Source organism: Bombyx mandarina, chromosome 23 (genome assembly GCF_030267445.1).
Source record: "Bombyx mandarina strain Sakado chromosome 23, ASM3026744v2".
Taxonomy (NCBI): Eukaryota; Metazoa; Arthropoda; class Insecta; order Lepidoptera; family Bombycidae; genus Bombyx; species Bombyx mandarina.
The window spans coordinates 123,535-136,430 of record NC_143229.1 but is presented as its reverse complement, the minus strand read 5'-3'; the positions used below and the strand labels follow the sequence as shown (position 1 = coordinate 136,430).

At 45.2% G+C, this 12,896-nt stretch overlaps 1 pseudogene; it reads right to left on the bottom strand.

The window, feature by feature from the left end:
• Window positions 1–4: 4 nt before the first annotated feature.
• On the bottom strand, window positions 5–4,576 carry LOC149500083 (uncharacterized; annotated as a pseudogene).
• Between the last annotated feature and the right edge of the window lie 8,320 nt (window positions 4,577–12,896).

Below are 12,896 nucleotides of genomic sequence, written 5' to 3'. Positions count from 1 at the left end.
ACCTTTATCCGTTGCACATTTCTTTATAACCGTTGTAATCTGATATTGTTTTACAACGATATGGTTCAGAGATATAGGTTTGTGATCATTTTTAAATATATTGAATGAATGATTTATTTTATTTCAAACAACAACAACAAGTCCATATGTGTACATAGTATCATTGACACATACTTAAAATTAACAAAACCAATCAAATAAAATAGATACATTTATTAAAAATAATTATCAGTTGCATACATTTAAAATATTCCATTCAGCTGATACTTTCTTCGAATCAACCATTATTATATTATTATTATTATTATTATTTAGTCCGCAAGTGAACCATGGTTTTTTATTATAAGTTTGAAAGATTACTGGTGGCCCGAAGGCCTTTCCAGTTTCACCAGGACAGGTGGGCGAGCAAAGGCTCAGCCAGGAGGAGTGGGATTTGCTAACAGCTACCCGAGCGCTTCCAAAGGAGACCTAACAGCTCAAGAGCAATTGCTTCGCGAATGAATCTACTACCAGATCGGTATCGCGACCCGCTGAGAAGATCCGCGCGAGAAACTCAACTGGCTGATGCATGGGTCAGGTTGCACGTCGACCTCTTTGTCGAGTTCGACAAGTACGGCTACCGGGGACCCTAAGCCTGCTCTTAGTATTAGAGCTGAAGGTGTCTAATGCTAATCTAATGGAGTAGTCAGCGGCAGCAACGATAAGGCGATTATCATGACGCATAGCCTTATCGAAGTACTGTTCCGACTTCGTGTATTTCCGAATTGATTCGAGGCCCAGGTCGTCGTGTAGGTCACCGTTCCTTACGAACCACGGAGCCCCGACAGCTAACCTGCAAAAGCGGGATTGTAGGGATTGGAGGGTGTCTGGGCCGCGTGAGCGAACACCACACTCTCGTAAGTCATGACGGGCCTTATGCAAGTTTTGTAAAGTGTCACCTTGTTCCGAAGGTACATTTTACTCCGCTTACAGATCATGGGATAGAGTCTGCCGAGAATAAATGCGGCACGATCGCGGACTATTTTTATATGCGGGCGGAATGTCATGAATGCATCCAGGGTGACTCCCAGGTACTTGACCTTCCTGGTCCAGGGTATAGGTTGGCTGAAGAGGGTGATATTTCTCCTCCTAATGCGTGAGGAAATAAGCGGTGAGTTTCCCCTTTGAAATAACACTGCGGTGCTTTTCGCTGGGTTGATGTCTGTGCGCCATTTTCGGAACAACTGTCCTAGGGCTACGGCTGCGCTCTGAAGCTTCTTCGCAATTAGGGACTTATTTCTACTCGAATAGTAAACAGTCGTGTCGTCGGCGAATAAAGCTAAATGGGTCGGCGGCGAGCGGGGAATATCGTTGACGAATAAGCTAAATAAGAGGGGATGAACCATGGTACAATGGTTCAAACACCGACAGTCATAACAGTCTCCTAATGCCTTCAGGATGCTGTTAGGGCTGATCCGGACCCGACGAATCAGGGATGTGCACCTTTTCCGCATGGTCGTAAAGAAACAATCGACTCGTGCCTCGGCGAACATTCCCGACGCGCTAAAGAAACGAGGCAGCCCCAACAACACCCTGAACGCATTGTTGTATTGGACGCGTAAGGCGCTGTACTGCTTTTGACTATAGAGCACCCACAGGCTGCACGTATAGAAGGACGTACAAAACGCTCTAAATAGAGTAATTTTGAGAAAACATCGAGCGAACCTGCGGGCAATCATATTAGCTCTTACAGACAGCGCTCTCCGCTCCCGCTCAATGTCTGCATCGTGCCTCAGGTCAGAGGTTACAAATTGTCCTAGGTATTTAAACTTGTCTACTCTGCGTAGTGGCGTACCATTCAGTTTGACGTGGGGAATGTTATCCAGACACCTGCCCCTGGCCTGAAACACATACATCACTCTTCTTTGTATTATACACCAGACCGTGACTTAGAGCATACCTTTCGCATATGCCAAGCAGCTTAGACAGCCCACAGGCCGACGCACTCAGCAGCACCATGTCATCAGCATAACTGATATTGTTGAGACATATTTTATTAATATGGCAGCCGACATGAGCACTGCTGAGCTCCTCGATTAGATCATTCACATATAGGTTGAAGAGCTTGGGCGAGGTCAACCCCCCTTGCCTCATCCCGCAATGCATCCTGTATGGCCTCCAATAGACACCCGACCATCGTACCACGTTCAGCTGGTTGGCGTACCAATATTTGAATATCTGTACTAGTTTATTCGCCATTTTAGTATTATTCAGTTTTTGCCATAAGATGTTATAACAAACCAGGTCGAATGCCTTTGATAAATCGAGGAAACACGCAAAAATTTGAGTTTTTCGACCAGTATAGTACCTACTTGACAATTTGCTTAAAACGCAATACGAATGTTTCTGTAGACATTCCTGATTTAAAACCAAACTGGTTATCATGTATCTGAAGATATTTATCAAGTTGTACGTTAAGCAAACTGTCAAGCATATTCGCTATGATAGTTGCCAGCGCGATGGGTCTGTAATTGGTTTTATCACATACTAGCGGCCCGCTCCGGCTCCGCTCGGGTCTCTATCAAAAATTTCAACGATATTTGACGTTGTTTTATTTTTTTAAATAAAAGAACACTTATTGCGGCATGACTATAATAGTTAGATATATGCTGTCGCGACACTTTTTGTAAATAATAATGTGTTCTACAAAAACGTAGTACATTATTTTATTCTATCATCAATAGTTTTCACAGGGTACGCAATGTAAAGAATATTTTAGGTATTTTTTTTACACCTTGGGTTACATTATTGGAGTTTTAGTAAGGCTCCCTCATTTTTTTAAAAAACGATTATAGCCTATGTCACTCGGGAATAGTGTAGCTTCCAAACAGTGAAAGAATTTTTCAAATTGGTTCAGTAGTTTCGGAACCTATTCAATACAAACAAACAAACAATTTCTTAATCTTTATAATATTTGTATAGAAGTATAGACATCCCCGGTCCTATTCTTCACAATTGGCACCACCACAGTTTCAACATCTCCTCAGGCAAGAAGGAGTGTCCCATACATAACCATAAGAACCAGTAGAACATAACCAAGACTCAGGGCAAGTGTACACCGGCATACTTTAGGTATTCTGTGATGCTCGTCATGACCCGGAGACTTCCCCCGTGACATGGAGTCAATAAATTTCTGACTTCGTTAGCCGTAAACCTAGCTGTAACTATCCGCCCCTGAGAATCACCCACACACCCAGACTGTGATGGTCCCAATGGCGACCTAGCCGCAAAGTGATCCCTAAACATATTAGTGATGCCATCCAGAATATTTATGCCACCGACGCTCATGGGCAGGCCTGGTTTACCATTAAGTTAAGTGGTTGACTTCCAGAAGCTGTGAAAATCGTGCTTGGAGTGATGAGATGCGAGTATGTCCATTCTTAACTGCTCGCTGTGGTTTTGACACCATTTCAGGCGTGATTTAAAAAAATTCCTACTCTCTTGCATTTCCTTCCAAACACGACCTGACCTCGGTTTACCATGCTACAACCATAGAATAAACTTACACCTCGCCTCTTCATGGGCCATCACTAACATATATTTTCCAGCCAATAACAGGTTTTTTACAATTAAATCTGATAAGGGAATGACTGTCGCTAGCCGCTTGACATAGTACGTCAACAATATCATGATTACATTTTATCTAAAATCCGTCTGTGGTTAGAATTACTACAAACACAATCACAATCACTTAGCATGCCACAAAAATCTATCTGCCTCAGTTTATCATGACATATCTTATGATAAAATTCAATTTGCTCAAGTTTTCTGTCCCCCCATCGCACGGTAATACACAATTGTGTAAAATTATTAAATTTCGGTTTAATGATGTTAAAATCACAGTATGCTACTACTGGAAAGTAGTCAAACCACAAGATATCATACAGTATATGCGTATTGACAATGGTCTGCATAGCTGGCTTCGTGACTACACAGTGGTCCAGCCAACGTCTGGACCCACTCGCCTCACTAATAAAACTATATGTGTCCTAACTTACACCTAATAGTTCACCGTCCGCACAAGTCTTGCCAACTCCCTGTAGAAAGGTTCATTGGGGTGGGCGGTAAAATCGCCGAGTATATACACTGATTCGATATCTTCGTTACTAATAATAGCGCTCATCAGGCCGAGGCAATCCATAAACTCCTTTAGGCTTACTGCATTATCCGTAGGCATGTAAATACTGAACACCAATAACGATCTCTGATCTATTGTTACTTTTATAGCACACACACGCGCGTTATCACACTGCACTACCGACACATTTTGAAAGATACTTTTCTTCCATAGTAGCGCCACTCTGCCGTATGGACGCCCCCTGAGTATCCCTGCCGCAGTGTTCACGGCCGAAGTCCAGGTGCAGCCATACTCGCTATCAATGGCGCTGAGAAACTGAAAATCGTCCGGCAATAACCACGTCTCTTGTAACGCGATTATATCCGACGTCCGACACAGTTGCCTTGCATGTTCCACAGATCGTTTCACTCCTTTGCAGTTGAAACTAACTACGTTATAAATAGAACAGCTGCGGTTCATTATTAAAATTATTATTATTTTTATATATGTTCACTATGGCTGAAGGAAATATAGGAAATATTAGCGAGACAAAATGGCGACCATATTGTCTTCGTCACTTCGAACCTATCCATATGAGAAGACCGAGGCGTTAGGAGTCGGATTGGTTATAGTGTTATGTCCGCCCGACGGCGGGTACAGAGCACTGAACTACAAAGATTACAATTGTTTATTACAAGATTTAAAAAAAAATTAAATTTCAAAAAAAATACGTATTAATTGAATAAAAAAAAAAATACTGTATTGATGACTACTCGCGGGGCGTGGATTCGCGGCACAGGGAAGTTTTCTAGTCTTTAAAAAGACCTGTGTGCTCTGGGGACTTAACTCTGGAACGTTCCTGATCACTTGATGCGTGGGGGGCTTCACAGAGGAAGTTTCCATTGCCTGATGGGGAACTCGAAGGCGTTGCATGATGGTCCCCAATCCGTACTTGGACGTGCAGCCCGTACTTCGCAATCCGTACGGAGGATCCCTAGTTTCCTGGAACGCGTCGAAACGACACTTGTAGCGCGAAAGATCCGACACCCAGGCACTAGGTGAGACCAGGAGTGGGCGTCGGCATCTTTCGCGAAGCAATTAAAAATTACACGGAATGGAGTGGCGACAATTAAGTCCGGTCGAAATATAAAAAAAAAAAAAAAATATTTAATGAAATATATGTAATTACCCAACCTAGAATCAAACTCCAATTGTATCTATGCCGGACGATCAACATTCCACTACGCTATGAGGTACAAAAGAAAATTTACATTTCAACTTAAACTAAATAAAGGTAGTTATATATCAATAAATATATTGAGTGAAGCAATGACCTTGGATATTTATTTCGCCGGTACATCGAGAAATCATAACTGCACGATAATCTATGTGTAGTAAATGAACTCCCAGCTATGTGTTTGTGTTACATTATAATAATATGAACTAGGAATATACAAGGAAGTTTAGTTTAAGTATGACATTCAAAATTTTGAAGTCGTCATGGCCTAAAGGATAAGACGTCGGTGCATTCGTATGACGCGATGCACCGGTGTTCGAATCCGGCAGGCGGGTACCAATTTTTCTAATGAAATATGTACTTAACCTCTCCCCAGTGCGCATCAAAATTTATTATGGCACCACCAGTCCAAAGTCCGCTCAGCGGACTTTCCACGTAATGCGCATATGTGCATGTCAATTAATTTTGTCTATGCTGTGTTGAGTCCGCTGAGCGGACTTTGCGCTGGCTAGGTTTTTTCGGTCTAGGTTTAGAAAAACGTGATTTTCTCAAAATTTAATTGGAATTATTCAAAATTCCAACTAGATTTATAATTCCAATAAGATTTCTTTATGTAATTTGTTAGACTACACTTGACCTTGAATTATATTGCAACTGTTCTATGAGAAATATAATCGGTTACCTAAATCTTATCTTTTGTTTTCCATTTATTAAAAAATAAAGACCTTGCTGGTTGTAAAATTATATATTTTTTGTACAATACTAAGTGTTTGATAAAATAAAAACCAAATGGCTTAAGTTCCAATACATTTTTTTTATACTGCACATGTTGTGAAACACTGTTTGAAATTGCCACCACCTAAATCAACGATCTTGAAAAATTTTTGTACCACAGACCAAACAAATTTTATGTAATAAGGCGAACCTATTCATGCTTAGTCGATTTTGAAAGTACTTTAGAACGAGAACTCTAGTAAAATAATGTAATAGCCCTTAATATAGGAAGTCCGCTGAGCGGACGCGGCACTGTTGCCGCCACTGGCCGCGTCTTTGAAGTCCTTTGAGCGGACGGGTCACTGTTGATAGATAAATGTGATTTGACATTTCACGTATCTGTGGAGTCCGCTCAGAGGACTCCGCACTGGGGAGAGGTTATCAAATGTTCACGATTGACTTCCACGGTGAAGGAATAACATCGTGTAATAAAAACCAAACCCGCAAAATTATAATTTGCGTAATCACTGGTGGTAGGACCTCTTGGGAGTCCGCACGGGTAGGTACCACCACCCCGCCTATTTCCGCCGTGAAGCAGTAATGTGTTTCGGTTCGAAGGGTGGGGTAGCCGTTGTAACTATAGTGAGACCTTAGAACTTATATCTCGAGGTGGGTGGCGCATTTACGTTGTAGATGTCTATGGGCTCCAGTAACCACTTAAAGTCAGGTGGGCTGTGAGCTCGTCCATCCATCTAAGCAATAAAAAAAAAAAAAATTTTTTATACCATTGGCCTTAAAACCTAAACGAAATTAAGATAATGATGTGTCAATGCGAACATTTCAATTACATTACTACGAGCTTATAATTTCATATGAACAATCTTGTATACAATTTTTCGGTGGCAATTTTTAATAGAATACTGACTATAAAAACCAAAAGCTTATTATTTTCAAGTATTGGAATTTATAATTTATGTAATTTTAACAAAATAAATATTCTAGAATAATAGGTTCTATTAGGATACACATATATAAGTAGTAGATAGGTTTAGTAGGTATAGTACATTAGGATAGGATACAAGCCACCGATGTTAACAACACACGCGCCGAATACACAATGGGAATTAATTATAGCGGCCATATTATTATATCCTCTGGTTTCTTGTGGATTCAGGACTAATTTAGACTAAATTAATATGATAATAGAATGCTAATGACGAACAATACCGCGGTGAAACATATTTAAAACTTAAAGGAATGATTAAATCGATAAGGTTATATTTTACTAATTTTAAGATACCCGCTGTCACATTTCATTACGTTGTTAAACCACTATTAAGAAATATATAGACATAGCAATTTTTTGCACTACCTATTAAAAGTTTGAAGAAATCACTTGTTGAATAGTAATCGAATTAATCCAGACACGAAAAATTAGTAAATAGCAACCAATCTATTGGAATCAATTATAATAAACTTACCAAGGGGGTTGAAAAATTATGAAATTCGCTTTTAATTTTCCTGTTTATTTTAGTGTAGAACTGATTGTACTACTTTTAAAATGAGAACAAATAATCACGAATATGGATCATTCATATCGTCGTGCGAACTGTCTGGCGTCGATATTCCTTTCCTTTAATTTTTTTTTTTTCCTACCTAAGCTGAGAGCCTTGAGAGGCTATTTCAGCGTAACCCTATGCTGTGAGCTCACGGGGCTCAAACCTGATGACGTTGCTAACACGAACCCTAGTAAGAGCCGTGCTTCGCAGAATCTACCACCGGATCGGAAACGCGACCCACTGAGAAGATCCGGCGAGAAACTCAGTGGGCTGTGTCTATGAGTTAATTTACTCGTCGAACCCTTCGTCGCGAGCGACGAAGGGTTCGACGAGAACGGTGACCGGTGCTTGAAGTACCTAGAAGCACCGTTAGTGGATCGGGAGGATCCGAGATGACGTGTGGTTCCTTTCCTCCTGCGCGAATGTTTGTATAGGAACGGCGCACTTCCTGTGGCGGCGATGCGCACTGACCAGACTTCTCGATCTTTCGTATGAGACGAGATAGAAATATGGAAAGAACGGCTGAACCGAAGCAAGTCACGCCCCAAACTATTGTCCATATTCCAGAATGCTCCTGTGGTACTGAGATAGCAATACTCGAATCGAGTGAAATGGAATCATTCACAAGTAGTTGACCCATTGTCGCTACCTATTGTATTTTTTGTATTGTTTTAAGTTTAGTTTATACAAAAGTTTAGGTCTTTTATTTATCGATTGGGGCACTACTAAGTTTGCCGGGTCAGCCAGTAAAAAATAAAAATCGAATCAAACACCCTAGCCTCTAGTGAACACGAAAACTGTGAATCTTCCAGGGGTCGGATAAAGTAAAATGACTTTAATAAAAGTGAAGTGAAACCGTATCGAGTTAAAACTATTTAAAACATCGAGATATTATGTACTACGTAATATATATTATAATCTCGATGATTTAAAGTATATTTATCATTCCGATAGAGGCACCCGTCACGTGCGGACGTGCCCATCGACCACTCGATCGCCCGGCCTTTGTTCGCCCGGCTTTTGTTAGCCCGGCCTGTGTTCGTGGTACATCTGCCGACCAAGTGTTTTTCCTGGAAGTTTTTATTTGTTTTGTTTCCTTTCGTTATTTCTGTGTTCGTGGTACATCTGCCGACAAACTGCTTTCCTGGAACTGTTTAATTGTTTTGTTTCTTTTTGTTATTTCCGTTTTGTTGTGTTTTTTCTTTGTCCTGTAGTAATCGCGCCGCATCGCCACCTGTGTTCAATCGAACCGCTCAGGTCCGAGAAGTTGGGGCCTCGCCGCAAGGCGAGTGTTTTCAAGACCCAGGGCCGCCCCACCTGGGCACTCAGCGATCATGGACGCTGTATTCGCGGAATTCCTCCGATTTCGTCATCCACAGCTCGCCTCAGAGTTTCTGGCTTTCAAGGCCAGTCACACTGCGAGCTCTCTCGAAGACTCCGCCGTGCTCGCTGCTCCTGCGTCGCCTGTACCTGCGTGCAAAGCTTCTACATCGAGCACCGCAGCCTCCGTCGTGCCTGCCGTTCCCGCGTCGCCTATACTGGCGAGTAAAACTGCTGCGTCGTCCGCCGTGGCCACCGTTCCAGCTGTGCGATCATCCGCGGCCTCCGTCGCGCCCTCCAAAACACCTGCTCGTAGGTCACCTGCGCCCGCCTCCTCGTCCTCCGACTCTGACTCGGAGATGGAGGTCGACCTCGCCCCCGCCTCATCGACGGATGGATTTACCCTGGTACAAAAGGGTAAGAAGCGTGCCGCGGAGTCTCGAGCTCCCGCGGCCGCTAAAATTAGCAAAGCCGCGAACGCGTCGCGCCCCCTCCCCCAGACTCCCGTTGCGCCTCCGACCCGTGCCAGTCCGTCGCCGCGTCCGGTGGCACAAAATAAAACCCAGTCCCCTCCTCCGGTAATCCTTCAAGGGAAGGCAGCTTGGGATCGAGTTTCCCTGGCCCTTAAGGCCAAAAATATCAATTTCACGAATGCCCGTAACCTCGTGAACGGCATCCAAATAAAAGTGCATTCATCTGATGACCATAGGGCCCTCACCTCTTACCTCCGTAAGGAGCGTATAAGCTTCCACACTTATACGCTTCAGGAGGAGCGTGAACTCCGCGTTGTAATACGCGAATCCCTAAAGAGTTAGATGTAGAGCTCGTAAAAGTCGACCTGTTAGAACAAGGCCTACCAGTGAATTCTGTGCACCGTATGCACACCGGTCGCGGTAGGGAGCCATACAATATGGTTCTAGTCGCTCTCCAGCCTACCCCCGAGGGTAAGAAAATCTTTAACACACAGACCGTCTGTAGGCTCTCTGGTATCGCTGTCGAAGCCCCCCATAAAAAAGGCACTCCTAGCCAGTGCCATAACTGTCAATTGTATGGGCACTCTTCCCGTAACTGTCACGCGCGCCCCCGATGCGTCAAATGTTTAGGCGATCACGCCACGGCCCTATGCACTCGCGATCAAAAAACCGCGACGGAACCGCCTAGCTGCGTCCTGTGTCGAACACAGGGTAACCCCGCAAATTACCGCGGATGCCCCCGAGCCCCGAAAATAAATCGCCGCGTCGCCCGCCAAAACCGCCTCCGAGCTTCCGGCCCAGACATCAAAGCCTCGGCACCCTCTGCGTCGCAGGCTAAGCCAGCGTTCGTTCCGGCGGCGGTGCCCAGTGTCTCGGCCTGGGCGAAACCGCTGCCGTACACGAACACGGCTACAACTCCCTCCTCCGCGATTCGTCCCGCCCCCGCGACTCGTCCCTCTCCCGCGACTTGCCCTCCGACCGCGTCCGAAAATCTCGCTTTAGCGATCGACTTCTTTCAGTCGATCAACTTTGAGCGCGTTAACGCTTTGGGCGACGCCATTCGCGCTGCCTCCACTGCACAACACTTTATCGCCGTTGTGCAGGAATACGCCGAATACGCGTCATTAAATACGTACGTCCTCCCCTCACTCCGCCGGTAATCAATGGCGTATATAAGTAGAATAAAGCCCCTATCCGTGACGATAGGATTTTTTAACGCTTATGGTCTCGCAAATCAACGTGATCAGGTTTATGACTTTTTGCGTGACCATCAAATTGATATCTTTTTAGTGCAGGAGACCCTACTTAAGCCCGCGCGCCGTGACCCTAAAATCGCGAACTATAACATGGTCAGGAACGACAGGCTCTCTGCCCGTGGTGGTGGTACCGTCATTTACTATAGAAGAGCCCTGCATTGCGTCCCGCTCGATCCTCCCGCGCTCGCTAATATCGAAGCATCAGTGTGCCGAATCTCACTGACGGGACACGCGCCGATCGTTATCGCGTCCATTTATCTTCCACCGGATAAGATCATTCTAAGCAGTGATATCGAGGCGCTGCTTGGTATGGGGAGCTCTGTCATTCTGGCGGGCGACCTAAATTGTAAACACATCAGGTGGAACTCACACACCACAACCCCGAATGGCAGGCGGCTTGACGCGTTAGTCGATGATCTCGCCTTCGATATCGTCGCTCCGTTAACCCCGACTCACTACCCGCTAAATATCGCGCATCGCCCGGATATACTCGACATAGCGTTATTAAAAAACGTAACTCTGCGCTTACACTCGATCGAAGTAGTTTCAGAGTTAGATTCAGACCACCGTCCCGTCGTTATGAAGCTCGGTCGCGTTCCCGATTCCGTTCCCGTCACGAGGACTGTGGTAGATTGGCACACGCTGGGCATCAGCCTGGCTGAATCTGATCCACCATCGCTCCCGTTTAACCCGGACTCTACCCCGTCTCCTCAGGATACCGCTGAAGCCATAGACATCTTAACGTCACACATCAGCTCGACATTAGATAGGTCATCGAAACAAGTTGTAGCGGAGGACTTCCTTCACCGCTTCAAATTGTCCGACGATATTAGGGAACTCCTTAGAGCTAAGAACGCCTCGATACGCGCCTACGACAGGTATCCTACCGCGGAAAATCGTATTCGAATGCGTGCCCTACAAAGCGACGTAAAGTCTCGCATCGCCGAAGTCCGAGATGCCAGATGGTCTGATTTCTTAGAAGGACTCGCGCCCTCCCAAAGGTCTTACTACCGCTTAGCTCGTACTCTCAAATCGGATACGGTAGTAACTATGCCCCCCCCTCGTAGGCCCCTCAGGCCGACTCGCGGCCTTTGATGATGACGAAAAAGCAGAGCTGCTGGCCGATACATTGCAAACCCAGTGCACGCCCAGCACTCAATCCGTGGACCCTGTTCATGTAGAATTAGTAGACAGTGAGGTAGAACGCAGAGCCTCCTTGCCACCCTCGGATGCGTTACCACACGTCACCCCGATGGAAGTTAAAGACTTGATCAAAGACCTACGTCCTCGCAAGGCTCCCGGTTCCGACGGTATATCTAACCGCGTTATTAACCTTCTACCCGTCCAACTCATCGTGATGTTGGCATCTATTTTCAATGCCGCTATGGCGAACTGTATCTTTCCCGCGGTGTGGAAAGAAGCGGACGTTATCGGCATACATAAACCCGGTAAACCAAAAAATCATCCGACGAGCTACCGCCCGATTAGCCTCCTCATGTCTCTAGGCAAGCTGTATGAGCATCTGCTCTACAAGCGCCTCAGAGATTTCGTCTCATCCAAGGGCATTCTCATCGATGAATAATTCGGATTCCGTACAAATCACTCATGCGTTCAACAGGTGCACCGCCTCACGGAGCACATTCTTGTGGGGCTTAATCGACCAAAACCGTTATACACGGGAGCTCTCTTCTTCGACGTCGCAAAAGCGTTCGACAAAGTCTGGCACAATGGTTTGATTTTCAAACTATTCAACATGGGCGTGCCGGATAGTCTCGTGCTCATCATACGGGACTTCTTGTCGAACCGCTCTTTTCGATATCGAGTCGAGGGAACCCGCTCCTCCCCACGACCTCTCACAGCTGGAGTCCCGCAAGGCTCTGTCCTCTCACCCCTCCTATTTAGCTTATTCGTCAACGATATTCCCCGGTCGCCGCCGACCCATTTAGCTTTGTTCGCCGACGACACGACTGTTTACTATTCTAGTAGAAATAAGTCCCTAATCGCGAAGAAGCTTCAGAGCGCAGCCCTAGCCTTAGGACAGTGTTTCCGAAAATGGCGCATAGACATCAACCCAGCGAAAAGTACTGCGGTGCTATTTCAGAGGGGAAGCTCCACACGGATTTCCTCCCGGATTAGGAGGAGGAATCTCACACCCCCGATTACTCTCTTTAGACAACCCATACCCTGGGCCAGGAAGGTCAAGTACCTGGGCGTTACCCTGGATGCATCGATGACATTCCG